The sequence below is a fragment of the Narcine bancroftii genome, chromosome 1 (assembly GCF_036971445.1).
Source record: "Narcine bancroftii isolate sNarBan1 chromosome 1, sNarBan1.hap1, whole genome shotgun sequence".
NCBI classification, from domain to species: domain Eukaryota; kingdom Metazoa; phylum Chordata; class Chondrichthyes; order Torpediniformes; family Narcinidae; genus Narcine; species Narcine bancroftii.
Window position 1 is genome coordinate 197,355,777 of NC_091469.1, and position 16,193 is coordinate 197,371,969.

Consider the following 16,193-nt stretch of genomic DNA (forward strand, 5'->3'; position numbering starts at 1 on the left):
GCGTGTTTGAGATAAACAATTTAGTTTCTGAATGTGCTTTTGTACTGTGTAGAACCAGAGCAAAATGAAGATGGTCCATTAATTCTTTTTAACAGTTCTTTTGAATGTATTAACATTTTATGAAGTATTTTAAGTATAGTTTAATGGTTTTATCTAAGTTCTTTATGCATAAAGTTCTAATAAGCAGTAAAAAAATAACTTAATGCTACTTTAGAACAGGTTTTTCATTTAACAAGTCAAAACTGTCCAAGCTATTATAAAGGGAGATAGTCGCAATAATGATGAATCCTTTCCATACTCATTCTGTGGGTTAGGAAGCTAGACCAGTGTACAATATTCCAGGTATACCATATTTTCACCTGTATAATGTGCACATGCAAATAACATGCAGAAAATCATAAATTGTGTAAAATATTTTCACATAACGCAGACATGCATATAACGCGTGGGTGTAGCATTCTAAATTACGATTGGCATAATTAATTTGCATTAAAATGGGACAGGAGACGCAGCGCATACCTGTATCTGCCACAGTTAATCACTTGCAATTAACTCCAATCAACTTTCCCCAGATGTGTCAATTTCCCATTTTATAGATAATTTTCTACTTCAAAACATTACAAGCTTTTGGAGAAGTATCAATTAAATAGATCGATGACAAGCTTCAGGGTTTAACAGGATTTTAATTCTTATGTTGTTTCAAACCAGAGTAACTTAATCTCCTCCCTCAGGGATGGGTCTGAGCAATTGACATTGACATTAATAAGGTGCAGTGCCCTCGCCAGAATGTCCTGTTTGTAGGAATGCAATGATATTCAGTATAGAGATATTCCCAAGATCAAAATTTCCCACACCGCTATAAATTGTGCCCATTCCTTCATTGCTGCCATTATATTTCCACACTTGCTAATATTCCCACACTCATGCGTAAAAATACAGTAAAAGTTGGGCTTGAAATTGGGGCAAAATGTCTCTATTAAAAATCAATTTATTTTTCTCATGAAAAGTACAATAAATGTGAGAAATAGGTTAGTCCAATATAATTTTATTCATCTGTTATATTTGACCTCAATAAAGTAAAATGATGCATACCTTTTCAGATTTGTGTTTTAGATGTGGACAGGAAGTTGGTACATTTCTGCATTCTATTTTGCAGTGCCCTAATATTAACCTTTTTGGTTGGAAATGGGTAATTTATTAGAATGAATATTGGAGGGGTTAAATTCCCACAGGATTCAATGTTATTCTTATTCAGGTAATATTAAAAGGGCCAAACCTAAATAGCTCGAAAATGTATTCCTATAAATTGGAAATCTGATATAGATTTGGGAACAGAGAGATGGCATGCAGAAGTTCGGAGTTGCATACTTGAGAAAATTACTTATAATTTAAGAGATAAATATCATATACTTCGGAAAATATGGCACCCATATTTACAAAATGTTGGCATGAATGTTTAAAATAAACTCAGACATTCCTTTCCTCCTAAAATAGGTCTCCGTATATTATAGAAAGACTTATAGTAAGGAGTACTCCTGTTGAAAATCTCATCCTTTATTTTCCTATTTTTTTCTTGTTTTTATAGGGGGTTCGAGGGGAGTGGGGGTTAAATAAGGGGTCTTTCTTATTTTTCTTATATATACATTTATTTGTAATGGATTTGTAATATTGTAAAATAAGTGAATTTTTTGAGGTTTTAAAATTTATAAATTAAAAAAAAAAATTATTTTTGTAAGTTTGTCAGTAACACAGATCTTTTTACTTTGCCCAATGAAGGGCAGGTGCTACTTATCCAGCACCACTATCAAGACAAAGGAGATAATGAGTCCCTTTAGAGACTTAATGTCTGTGGATTTTGCTGCTCCCTCCTGTGATGTCTATAGCCTCTTGCTCTTCATTGTTGAACGCAAGCTCAAAGCATCCATCACACCTTGGTCTCTTGCATATGGATCAGTCTAATACTTACCTGTCTTACTCAGTGAAGGTGCCTGCGGTCGCTCATTGAGGACGCAGAAGGCTTTAGAGGGTGAATAGGCATTACTGCTGCCCAGAGCACTATCATCAAAATCTCAGATGTGCCAACTCTGACATCTTGATATTCAAATATTCTCTTTTGCAGATAATCAAAGGCTATAACCAGTGCATTGAAGGCAATAGTGAATTTCATTTGTGTCTGCCTTGACTGAGATGTGGCTCTTGAATAAGTGTAGTCACATTTCCTCAAGATGAACTTTCTCAGAAGCAATGTGATACAGCAGAATTGGGTTGGTGTATGACCTTTGCCTTGGATATGATGAACGTAAGGCCACTTGTAAGCTTCAGCAAAAGCAATGACGATGGCTCGAAGCTTGACATCTGTGCCCAAATGCAAATGTTGCAACTTGCTTCACCCACATGTGGGTGAAGTGAAATTGTGAAAATTAAAGAGAAATAACAAGCCAATCAATGAAATGTAGTAAAATAGTTGGTGGTGACCAGAGTCCATCAGGAAGAGGGAATGCACAACGGATGATTGCATGCCACCATTTTGAGATAAAATATGGAAAAATGGCACTTTGTTAAAACTGAAGGCTCTTTTCAAATGCTCTTCTTAACCAGGTAGATTAATTAGTTGCATAAATCGACTGAACACGATTATTTTTAATGGCCTTGCAAAGATTTGGTTGCAAAGTGACCGTGGTCTGGAAGAAAATATTTTGGAATTTTTCTCTTTGAGACAAAATGGAACAGGAAATGTTGTTGCAGAATAGGCATGAGTAGCTATATAACCCTTGCTTTTATTTTTGGCAAAAATTATTTGATAATTTTTAGAGTTTAGTGTCTAATCCACTCTCAGGTCATTTTGGAGATACAATCTGCATTTACATTGTCTAATCTGCTGGGCATTTACTACAGCTCTGTATTTCACAGCTTTTCCATGTTCCTTTTAATCTCTTTCTCTCATATCAACCACAGCTTATTTAGGGTTTTCCCAGGAGCACGGCTCCAGACTTAATTGGTACTTCAGTCCAAAAATCAGATTATGACTGTTTATTAAATCAAGGCAGTTTGATTACCTGTGGCATCAGGGAATACTTATAAAATTGAAGACACTGCCATCAAAGAAGATCTAGTCTACCAGTTGGAGTTATTTACTGTGCAGATAGGATAATAGATTGGTTGTTAGAAGTCGATATCCCAACAGACCGATCATAATGTACTTCATTCATGACCTGCCATCACAAGGGCAGAAATGGAAAATTTGCCACTGAATGATTGCACAATATTAGATTCCAGTTGTAATTCCTTGGTGAATGAAGCAGTTGATAACTGCATGCAGCATAACCTAGTTTTCCAGGCTTATGCTGATAAATGGCAAGTAACATTTGACAATAAATCTCCAACTTTGTTGAACAACTCCTTTATGTACAGTCCATTACCATTACTGAATCTCTCATCTTCATCACTGAAATCACTTTTGATCAGAAACTCAACTGGACCAATGACTTAACCCTTTGAATTTCATTTCCCTGTTTTCAGGGCTACCAACAAGGGCATATACTCTATGTTCCTGAATGATGAAAAAGGATGTATAAAAATGTACTGTACTTGAAATACCCATTAATATTTGATCAAAAAAGTGGTTTTATTCTTGGAAAAATTTGTTAAATGCAAAATCCAAGGAGGTTAAACTTGAAGTTTCAGAGCTGATTTCAATCCCAAACTGTAGGAAGAATAAACAGCTGCACAGAGCAAGATTAGAAATATTTATCAGTTATGTGGTGTTGCTTTTTAAAAATGGTGAATTCTAGTCTAAGATAAAAGTCTGCAGCAAGTGGTTTAGAACCATGCAATTGATTTGTTATGGTGATCCTGCAGGCCAGAATGACACCTACAGGATATCATGGTAAATGAACAAGTGTTTCCTACTTTGCTTGTTACTTAATTCGCTTCTCTGTTCAAGCTGAAATTGATCCTGGTACTTAAACATGTCGCACTAGCTTCAGTTACAAGTCAAGATGGCATTTTTCAAGTGGAATATTGGACAGTTGACATTGTGAAGAAGGATGTCCTCTTGTTTTGAGCAATCAGACACAATTGTCACGTGAAACTGAACTTTCAGAAAACCCAAGGCAGAATGTTCAAAATGAGAAAAGAAAGTGACGACAAGCTGCATTATGAATTTACAGAAGACCATTTTTGTAATTGGATGTTTGTCTACTGCATTCAGCAGACAGGAAGAGGCACAATTCATAGCTGGTCTGTTTTGGGAAAAGAATCTGAAGTTTTATGAAGTAATATGTGCACAAAAATGGTTCTTTATAAGAAAAGAATAGCAGTCTGTCGTCCCCCCCCCCCCCCCCCTTCTTGTCTATCCTTGGGAAGACTCTATTTAATCATGGTTTCAACAACAAATCTCATGGGGCTTGGGTTCAGGTTTTAAATTCTATGACTACCTTTTGTTGAAAACTCTGTATGGGAATAAATTAAAAAATATATAGGATTTTGGTCAAGGGAAGTACATTCTATGTTGTCACTATTGTATCTTTCTTTAGATGAGAATAAGGAGTCTGCATTATTGCAATGAATTGAATTAAGATGATCTTTGATAAAATAATTGAATTATTGCCCTTGTTTTATAATTTTTTTTAAACGAATGGAAGATAGGGGATTATACACAAAAGATGTAAACAAGCTGCAAACAATGTTTAAAATTGTATTATTTTTACTGTATCTAAAAGAGATCGCCCAACCTGAATATTTGTCAGTGATCATGAGACATTTAGTCTTTCAAAAATCCAATTCATTTGAAGAAATAGTATAAACGGCATTTGATACAGAAATTGTAAAAAAAAATTATGATAGATGATCACGTAGTTCACTTTTGTGAAATGTTTGTTGCATATCTTTTTGCTGCCTTCCAATATAATGCTGTTAAAGATTAATAAGATGAAGGTTTCCTGAGCAATTTCAAACAGAATTTTATCCATTTATCTTCAACTGAAATACATTTTGTATCCATCTGCTTTATCGTAATTAATAGAGGAACAAAACTCCAGCGTAGAAAATCACTTGTATTTTCTTAAGCAATGGAATTGAAAATCTATGTTCTCTTTTAAATTAAAGACAAATATAAATCACATTGTGTCAATGGAAATCTTCATTGGGTACTAGGTGACTTACCCTTGCATGATTGATGCAATTATTATTATGAAATATTGGGCGAGCTGACTGGGAATGATGCCTGTGACTGAAATGGTCTTCCGGACACTACTGCAATGCCAATTGTGCGTATTTATTTGCATAAACATCAGGACATTTGAAATTGAAACTGCATCTGGCCATTTTGTCCCTTATTTTTCTCTACCATTCAATTAGATCATGACTTTACCTTGTTCTTGCACTGACCACATATCCCAAGAGCTGTGGGACTGTGGTGCATCTGATAGAGATGCTATTTCACAAATACATTTACCTGGATTTTAATCCTGACCTACAGTGCAATCAACGTGGTTTCCTTCAGATGGTTCTTTCTGCTCTTGTAGCCAAAAAATGTGCAGATTGGTTAATTGATCACTGTTACTTGGGATAGAACAAGGGTAAGTCGAGTACTTACCGGGGCTAGGGCCTAGTAGTTTGGGTAAGGTGTCGGAGGAGTCCAGTGGAAGAGGGGCGAAGAGAAAGTGATGGGATTAATTGGTAGAGAGCCAATAAAAGGAGGATAAGGTAAAGGAGTGGCCAGTGAGGAAGAGCCCAGTGAGTGAGTGGCACAGAGAAGGAGTGGGACTTAGAGCCTTTGGCTTGCGAGCAGAGGGTAAGGTTGAGCTTGTTCGCATTAAGGTAAGACTGATTAGTTATTTATTTGTTTTTTTTGCAGTTGAGGAAGGAAAGAGAGAAAGAATGAGTGTGAGGACAGTTTGCTGTTCTCTGTCAGATGTGGGAAGTCCTGGAGTCTTCTAGCCTCCCAGACATCCACGTCTGCACCAGGTATGCTGAGCTGTGGCTTCTCAGGACCATGATAGCTGCAGCTCGATGACCTTGACCTAGTCAGGGAAAATGAGGTAGTCATAGATAAGAGTTACAGCCAGGTGGTCACACCAGGGCCACAAGAGGAGGAAATGTGGGTCACAGTTAGGAGAAGGAAGGGGAAGAGTAAGGTGCTAGAGAGGACCCCTGTGGCTATAATCCTCAATAATAGATACTCCTTTTAGAGTACTGTTGGGGGGGACATCCTAGCTGGGGAAAGCAAACGTGGCTGTACCTCTGGCACAGGATCGTTCCCTGTGGCTCAAAAGGGTAGGGAAAGGAATAGTCATAGGGGACTCGATAGTTAGGAAGACAGATAAGGGATTCTGTGGATACAGTACGGAGAACCATATGGTGGTTTTCCTCCCTGGCCTCAGGGTCTATGATATTGCTGCTCGTGTCCAAGATAACCTAAAGTGGGAGGGAAATGAGCCAGAAGTCATGGTACATGTAGGTACCAACGACTTAGGGAGGAAGAGTAAAGAGGTCCTGAAAAGTGAGTACAGTGTTAGGTAGAGAGTTGAAAAGAAAGACCATGAAGGGAGTAATTATAGGTTATTTTTTCCAAATATAAACACGATTGCAATTCATTATACGATCTTTGTACATTCAATTCAACATCATTTTTCCAAGTTATAGCTATACATTTTCTTGCGACTGCTAGCCCTAACCGCACAAATGCCAATTGTGATTTATCAGCTAACCCCAGGATCACAGCATTCATATAACTCAATACACACACCATTGGATCCATTTGCAAATCAGTTTTGAATAAATCTCTCAAAAAGTTTATAACTTTGTCCCAAAAGGATTTAACTTTCTTACATGTCCGTACAAAATGCATAAAAATACCTGTCCTTTCTCCACATCTAAAACACAAATCTTTTAAACTAAATCCATATGTATTCAACTTCTCAGGAGTCAAGTACAATTGATGAATAAAATTGTAATTAACCATATTATATCTCACATTAATTTGTAACACTATCAGTACACATATTTGAGCATTCCTCCCAAGACAATTCAATATCTAAATCTCTCTCCCATTTCTCTTTTGTCCTATATATCCCAACTTCATCCATTTTTTCTTGCAACAACTTATACATATCTGATATAAACCCTTTCATTTCCTTGTCAACCATTAAAATTTCAAACTTCGATTGACTTGGTAAAATTAAATCCATACCAAATTGCATTTGCAAAAGATCTCGAACTTGATGATAAGCCAAAAAAAGAATTTGAGAAAGTGCCAAATTTCTCTTGTAGTCTATTGAATGTAGAAAATTTACCCACCTTAAAACAGTCTTGGATAGTACTTATTTCTTTCATTTCCCAATGTTTTAAATAAGGGTTATTTAAAGAAAATGTAATAATTTATTCTGATACAATGGTGATTTAATTGAAATTTTTCCTTTAGATCCTATAAGTTGATCTCACTTGCACCAAATATCCATTATATGTCTTAATACTGGTAATTTAGATTTTTGTAACAATAAAGGACTCCATTTATAAATAAAATGACATATCTTTTTCAAAAATTTGATCCAATTCAACTTTTGCCCACTCAGGTGGTTGTTGAACATCAAATAACCTATTAATAAATTTCAGCTATGCCACTTCATAATAATTTTGAAAATGCGGTAATTGAAGTTCGCCCCATTTATATCGCAAAGTTAATTTATGCATAGAAACCCTCAGCATTTTACCCTTCCACAAAAATAATCAAATTACTTTATTTAATTCTTTTAAAAATTATTTGATATCACACATTGAATAGATTGAAAAAGATATTGTATACAAGGATAAATATTCATTTTTATACAATTTACTTTCCCAATTAAAGTTAATGGCAAATCTTTCCATTTCTATAAGTCAATTTTAATCTTATTTAATAATGATATATAATTCAAAATCTATAGCTCCTGATCTTCTCTATTAACTATAACTCCTAATTATTTAATTTTATTAGACCATTTAAATTTAGTAATCTGTCTACAATCTGTATCGTCCTCATCTGATATAGACAATATTTCACTCTTTTCCCAATTAACTTTATAATCCTGAAAGCATACCATATTGATTTTACAAATTTTGCAACACTTTCAAATTCTTTGGGGTTTGTTAAATATATCAACACATCATCAGCAAACAAATTGATCTTATATTCTTGTTCACCTATTTAATATCCAGATCTTGCCTAATAGCCTGAGCCAGAGGTTCTATTATCAAAGCAAACAATGCTGCTGAAATGCCTCGTTGGTCGAGATTATGTAAAAGCCGATGAAATCTGTCCATTTGTCATTATTCATGCAGAAGGATTAGTATATAAACCTTTAACCCAAGTAGTAAAAAGCTATGCAAAATTAAATTTTCCTAAAACCTTAAAATAAAAATTTCCACTCAACCTTATCAAAAGCCTTTTCCGCATCTAATGCCACTATCATTGGTTGATTAACTTGTTGTCTAGCAGCATTAATTATTGAAATCAATTTAGTAATATTATCAACAGAATATCGGCCTTTTATAAATCCAACTTGATCAACTGCACTAATTTTGGCAAATAATTAGCCAATCTATTAGCCAGTACTTTCACCACAATCTTATAGTCCACGTTTTAATAGTGATATTGGTCGATAAGAAGACAGTTTTAATGGATCTCTATCTTTCTTTGAAATAAGAGTAATCAATGCACTTGAAAATGATTCTGGAAATGAACCCATTTCAGTTACTTGTTTCAATACTGCTGTATAAACTGGAAACAACAAATCATTAAATTCTTTAATAAATTCCATTGTAAACCCATTTTCTCCCGGAGACTTTCCTCCCAGCATTTATTGCAATGCTTCCTTTAGTTCCAATTCCGTAAAGGAACTATCTAAGTCATTAATATCTTTCACATTCAATGACGGTGAATCTAAATTCGTCAAAAACAAATCATTTTGATTGGTATTCTGCCTACTTTCAGATGTATAAAGGTCATTATAAATGTTTTTAATTCCTCATTAATTTCTTGTGGTTTATAAGTAATCTCTGAATCTTTCCTAATTGCATTAATCATTCTTGATGTCCCGTTTTCAATTGCCAAGCCAAAACTTTGTGCTCTTTCACATAACTCATAATAATGTTGCTTTGATCTTTGAATCATTTTTTCCATACTTGTATGATTGCAAAGTATTATATTGTAACTTTAATTTGGATAATTGTATCTTATTATCTTCAATAGAATTCATCTGAAATTCTTTTTCTAACATTTCAATTTCTTTTTCCAAATTCTGACCCTCAATCAAATATTGTTTTTTTAACTCTTGCTGTTTAACTAATAATCTGACCTCTCAAATATGCTTTTAAAGCATCCCATAAAACAAATTTACCATGAACTGAGTCTTCATTCATTTGTAAATTAAAAAGTAATTTGTTCTCTAATATATTTAATAAACTCAGGTTTTTTTAGTAACATCTCATTAAATCTCCAGCGATAAGTATTTCCTACCTTCTCTGTACACAAACAAGAAGCCAACAACAAGTGATCAGATAATATTTTACTTTTATACTCTGCTTGTGTAAATCTACCTTGCAACTGGGTTGAAACTAAAAATAAATCAATTCTAGAAAATGAATTATGCCATGCAGAATAAAAAGGAAAATCTTTTTCAGTAGGACTCAATTTCCTCCGTATTTCCACTAAATTTAAATCTTACCTCAATTATTCTCTGCCATTTTAGATTTCTTTACAATCTTTGGAGATTTATCCAACAAAGGATCAAAACAGCAATTAAAATCTCCTCCCAACAAAATATTCCCATTCGATTGATTCAAATTTAAAAAGGTATCTGTAATAAATCCTTCATCATCCTCATTCGGTGCATAAACATTCATCAAAGTCCAAGCTTCCAAAAATATTTTGCAATTCACCATTAAAACTCTACCAACATTAGCAGAAAAAGAATCCAAAATGAATGGCATTTTCATATTTATCAAAATAGCCACTCCTCTGGCTTTAGAATTAAAATATGAAGCAATCACATGTCCAACCCAATCTCTTTTCAATTTCAAATGTTCCTTCTGTGTCAAATGAGTTTCTTGCAAAAATACAATATCCATCTTCAACTTTTAAATATAATCAGTTTTGTCAGGTTACATCTTTCCACTGCAGACATTTATTAAGATCCCCTTTCATGGCAGCCATTTCTCCACGCACATCAGATATTTTACCTTTCACTTCAACAAGTTGATCATCAATATTATGAAAACCAGTAGTCATAAAAGTCATAATATTTTCATTGTTTTGTTAACTCTTCAAACATTGTAACCATGATTTAACCCCTTATCATTTAAAGCCACAAAATTCAGATTATTCAATATCTCCTATAGAGTGGCATTTAACACAATCTGCTCTTACAATAAAAACCGGCTCCCCCTCTAAACCTACTTAAAAAAAAACCCCCGCTTACACACAAAAAACCCTTTCTTACAAACTAAATAAAAATTGAAATATAAAAAATGAAGAAAAAAAATTATTTATTCCCCCCCTAGAAAAAAACACAAAACCTCCTCCTTCCACCCCCCCCCAAAAACTGTGAAGCAGTACCCCCCCTCATTGACCGGGCAGATGACTTTGAATTCAGCAGGGTCATCTACCCCTCCTCGTCCAAACTTCCAAAGAAAAGTTGATTCACAAACTCATTGTCCAGATTGATTTGTAGAATCTTCTGCCACATCAATTAGCTGCACCATCTCCATCTTCTGCAATTCACTCCCATTTCCATTCTTAACTTTGGGAATATTGATTGCTGGCTTCTTGGAAAGATCAACTCAACTTATTATCTGGTAAAGAATTACCAAAAGTTAGAGCATCCTGAGCTTTTCCAAAAAATTTATACTGAGATGGCCCATAAAACACTTTCAGCACAGCTGGATATCTAAATGTCGACCTATAACCCTTCTTCCACAACACTGTCTTAGCTTGATTGAACTCCTTATGCCACTGTATAACTTAAATCCACATTAAAAAAAACTCTACTGCCTTGAACCATTATTGGATTCTGATCAACTCGAGGTTTCTGCACGACTAGATGCAAAATCGTCTTCCGATCCTGATATCTTAAACATCTAAGTAAAACTACTCTCGGAGGTTGTTCCAGGAAAGGTTTCCTTCTTAACACTCGATGAGGCCTGTCTAATTCCAATCCATCCGGAAATTATTCCATCCCCAATATTTCTGGAATCCATTTACGAAAAAAATTTCATAGCATCTTGACCTTCAATATTCTCTGGAAGTCCAACTATTTTAATATTATTCCGTTGACTTTGGTTTTCCAAGGAGTCGATTTTTTGCATAAACATATTCTTCTGCATATCCCATCCAGACACTGATTCTTCCACTTGATCCATTCTATCTTCAACATTCTTACATCTTTCCACTGCAAACAGACATTTATTAAGATCCCCTTTCATGGCAGCCATTTCTCCACGCACATCAGATATTTTACCTTTCACTTCAACAAGTTGTTCATCAATATTATGAAGACCAGTAGTCATAAAAGTCATAACATCTTCATTTTTTTGTTAACTCTTCAAACATTGTAACCATGTCAGGTCCAGGTGAAGGATTTGTTAAAGTAGGTGAAACAGCAGACTTAAAAGGAGAAGCCATTTTTGTAGTTCTGGGCCTATCTTTCATTGCTTCAGCTGCCATCAACAACAGTTCCTGGTCCTCTTCGTCCAAATATTCATTTTGCTATTCCTCATCATCTTCAGGTATTAGGACATCCTCCCTTGCCACCCTGCTGTGTGTCTGGACCCCAGTCCATGTTGAGCTGACTTTCTCAGTCCGATGTGGAGGAGGTACCCCCGCAGCACAGAACCAATCCAACACTTCGCAGAAATGTGACATTGGGCACATGCTCATAGGGCCCGTTATGTGGTAGTGTGCACTCGCTGGCACGTCAGCGCATGTCAGGACGCTGCTGGCAGCACTGTGCAGCCCATACCCCTGCACGGCCTCGCTCAACTCACCACCCCTGGCCACGCTAGTGACGTCGCACCTGCAAACTTCCTGACCGGCGTCAGTGCCATCTTTTTCCAACTGGATCCTCTGAGACATCGATCTTCTTCCAAGTTCATCTGGAGACGTCCTCTGAGGCTTGGGTTCCATACTTAATCGATCCTGGTGCTCCTTCTGTTCGGTGGGCCCAGATTTTTCACTTTTCCCCACAACTTTAATAACTAATTTCTTTTGCTTCTGACCTCTTCCTTTCTTCATTTCTTGCAGTCCCAGCACTTAATACTTCATCTAATAGACGTTTTAACTTTTAAACAGTCTTTGCAATTCGGGCATTAATTAGTCCTGCCAGGGAGAAACAGATTCCACTTCTTTATTCTACGCCATCTACCCACACCCCCAAAATTAAGGTTTTCAAAGGTTGCAAGAGGATTTGGATTGCTTAGAAGAGTGGGTTGAAAGATGGCAAATGGAGTTTAATGCTGAGAAGTGTTAAGTGCTTCATTTTAGAAGGAATAATCAAAACAGGACATGCATAGTAAATGGGAGGGCATTGAAGAATGCAGTGGAGCAGAAATATCTAGGAATAATGATTCATCGTTCCCTGAAGGTAGAATCTCATGTGGATAGGGTGGTGAAGAAGGCTTTTAGTACACTGGCCTTTATAAATCAAAGCATAGAATACAGGGGTTGGGAGGTGAAGTTGAGAATGTTCAAGCATTGTTGAGGCCAAATTTGGAATACTGTGTACCGTTCTAGTCACCAAATTATAGGAAGGATATCAACAAGGTAGAGTGTGGAGAGAAGATTTACAAAAATGTTATCTGGGTTTAAGAATCTAGATTACAAAGAAAGATTGAGCAGATTAGCTCTTTATTTCTTGGAGCATAGAAGGTTGAGGGGGAAATTGATAGAGGTATTTAAGATTATGAGGGGGATAGATAGATAGAGTTGATGTGGATAGACTTTTTCCCTTGAGGGTAGGAGAGATTGAAACAAGAGGTCATGAGTTGAGAATTAAGGGGCAAAAGGTTAGAAGTAACATGAGGGGAAACTATTTCACTCAGAATGAGCTTCCGGGAGAAGTAGTGGCGTTTAAGGAAATATTGGATCGATTTTTGGATGGGAGGTGAATGGAGAGTTGTGGGGAGGGTGCAGGTAGGTGGGACTAGAGGAGAGTACTTGGTTGGGTGCGGAGGCTGTAATTGTTACATGGTTATATTTACTTCACAAGTTGAGCATGTTTATTTTTTTCCAAAAATAAATTTTATTCACAATAAGTTATTTATGAAAAAGCAAACTGTTCAGTCTCATACCCATCGTGTCAATCATATCTATACATTCCCATCAATGTACTATGTTACAGCTAACTACCCCATTACCACCCCATGGCACCTTGTAGCTTCTCTTTCCCACCATACCCCTCCCCCAAACCTTGTTTGGTGGACTTCCCCTCAGTCTCAGCCCCTCAAAGCCCAGTAATGGGAGGACTCTAGACTGTGGTCCTTCCCAACAGTGTCCTCATGTTGGTTGCATCAAGCCTTAGTGCATCCCTCACCTCGTACTCCTGCAGCCTGGAATGTGCCTGACAGCAGCATTCCCTCACTGATATCTCCATGTGCAGAAAGACCAACAGGTTTTGGGCAGACTGAAGTGTGACTTTAACCAAGTTGATGGTGTTCCAGTAGTTCTTGATGTCTGACCCTGTGTTCCCCTGGGTACAGCCATGGATCAAAAAGTCCTCTGTCATGTTGCTTCTGGGAATGAACTGTGACAAGGACCCTGCATCCTTCTCCATATATTCTTAGCAAATCTGCATTCAGCCAAAAGGTGGGTGACCATTTCCACTCCGCTGCAGTCATCTCAAGAACCATGTACATGGTGGGTGACGTTCTGGATGTACCGGAAGGATCTGACTGGGAGGGTTCCTCTCACCGCCATTCAGGACAAGTCATGGTGCTTGTTTGTGAGCCCTGGTGTTGAGGCATTCAGACGACTTGGACAGTCTGCTCAGGGAACCACCCCATCTGCTCTATCAAGTCTTTGTCTCTCAGTTCCTAGAGGATGTTCCGTGTTGACCACTGCCCAATGGCCTTGTAGTTGAAGGTGTTATTCTGGAAAAACTCTTCCACGAAGGATAGGTGGTGTGGCAAAGTCCAAATGACTTGGATATTCTACAGCTATGGGGCCAGATCCATTCTTCGCAACACTAGGGCAGATAGAACCTCAGCACATAGTGGCAATTGGTGCCCTCATACTTTGATTACACGCACAGCCTGATGCAAGACATATGAAGGTGTTCATCAGGATGAGGGCCATGTTGGATGTGCCCTTATCACCATTGTCTGATGACTTGTACATGGTGACTGTTCGGATCCTTTCCATTTTGGATTACCATATGAACCCAAAATCACTCTGATGACCACCAGGGCAGAAGTGCAGTGGATGGGCCACATTTTCTCCATGTTCCAGGCTCTTCCCTTTATTGAGAGGGAGCACCATGCCCACAGACCAAATATCTGGTGGACCTTTGCGATTTGCTCCAACTAATTCTTGCATGCCTTGGTCCCTCCAAACCAGATCCCCAACACTTTCAGGTAATTGTATTTGACTGTGAAGGGGACGGTAGATTGGTCACATCAGTTTTAATGGCGAGTATTGCCTCACTCTTGTTCTAGTTTACCCTGATTCCTGATGCTGACTCAAACTGGCTGCAGATGCTGATCAATCTGCGGGCCAATCATGTGAGCCACGTTTAATTGCTCATCCCCAAATGACCTTGGGAAATTGGGTAGTAAGCTTCTGTTTTGAATTGCTGCAGATCTTGAGCTATGAGTTCACCATATTACTGTTAGTGAGGGAGTTCCAAGATTTTAACCAAGCAATTGTGAAAGAACAAGTGTATATTTTTAGAAGTTGGGATGCTATAACACTTGGAGAGCAACTTCCAGGTGGCGTTTCCATGCTTTTGCTGATCTTGTCCTTGTGGCTGGTAGAGGTCATGTTGATGGCTTAATAGGATCTATTCAAATTATGATAGGACATCAGAAGTAATTGCAGTCTGAAAAAAGTTTGGATGCTTTCACAAGCGATATGAAAATAGCTTGGTTTTTTTTGTCTACCTCGAGCTGCCATTCTCATTTTTTTGGCTATTACTCCCTTAAGACTCTGCTCAAAGTTTATGGGCCGCCTTTGCTATGAGTCAGTCAACTTTAGATTGTTTCTTACATATTTTTCTCCTACCAACTACATTAAAAAAAATGTAGATTTCAGTCTATGCCCACCCCCCCACCCACCCCCCGAACCCTTGAATGAGCTGGGGCCACCATTGTGAATGGCTGACCTAGAGAATGTCAATCCATGAAAATCAATTTTGGTTGGATCTACAGACTGTCTTAAAATTTTCAATAAACTAGATCACCTCAACTAGATAACATACAGGGATTTTAAAAATTCCTATTCACCTTCAAATAGAACTACTTTCTGATGCAATCCTTCAGCCTTTTGTAGTTTTGTGGAAGTATTCAGCAAAAGCATTTGTCTATAGCTTGCATAAGTATTGTATCCACATCAAGTTGGTGTGCTTTTCTTAAATCTATGGAATAGATGCATAATTTTATTCCGAAATGAAATTGTATCAATCGGGGGTGTGGCAAGATGGTGTAGAGTCTAGACGTGTAATCTCAACCTCTCTGGCCAGACTTTTAAGAACCTGTTTTTAACTCTTTGTTTTTAGGTTTAAATTTTTTAAAACTTAGTTTAAAGTATAAAGGAACTGTTACGGCTATTAATGGTAAAAAAGATTAAACCTCAAGTACAGAAGAAACTACATTTTTGGAGTGTTGAAGATTTAAGGCCTAAACAGTCTGCTACAACTTCAGGTTTGCTTTCTTTCAAGCCTAAACCACAGAGATTGCCTGTGGGAGCTGAAAAAATGACTACTACTCACCAGGAGAAGGACATCGCTGGAATTACCCATTCTCAGAAGGAAGGTGCGTGTGCCCCCGATGTGGATCCCGATCCTGGCAGCCTGCCGACTTTAACGGAGGGGGCACACAAGATGACTCCATTGCTTGAAATACCCTAGGATATACTCCAATCTGAATATTTTGGTCTTTTTTGTGAGTTTTTGAAGGAACAACGGGTTGCGGGGGAGAACAGCGTCGGCCCCCTGAGGAAGTCGAGG

At 37.2% G+C, this 16,193-nt stretch overlaps 1 protein-coding gene and 1 pseudogene across 7 annotated transcripts in view; one reads left to right on the forward strand and one right to left on the reverse strand.

The window, feature by feature from the left end:
* The window catches only part of LOC138754068 (general transcription factor II-I repeat domain-containing protein 2B-like), a 76,342-nt pseudogene extending 64,789 nt beyond the window's left edge, over positions 1–11,553 (reverse strand).
* Positions 1–16,193, forward strand: part of LOC138737104 (disabled homolog 2-interacting protein-like) — a 592,760-nt gene that overhangs the window by 115,260 nt on the left and 461,307 nt on the right. The gene's annotated exons all lie outside the window — the stretch shown is intronic.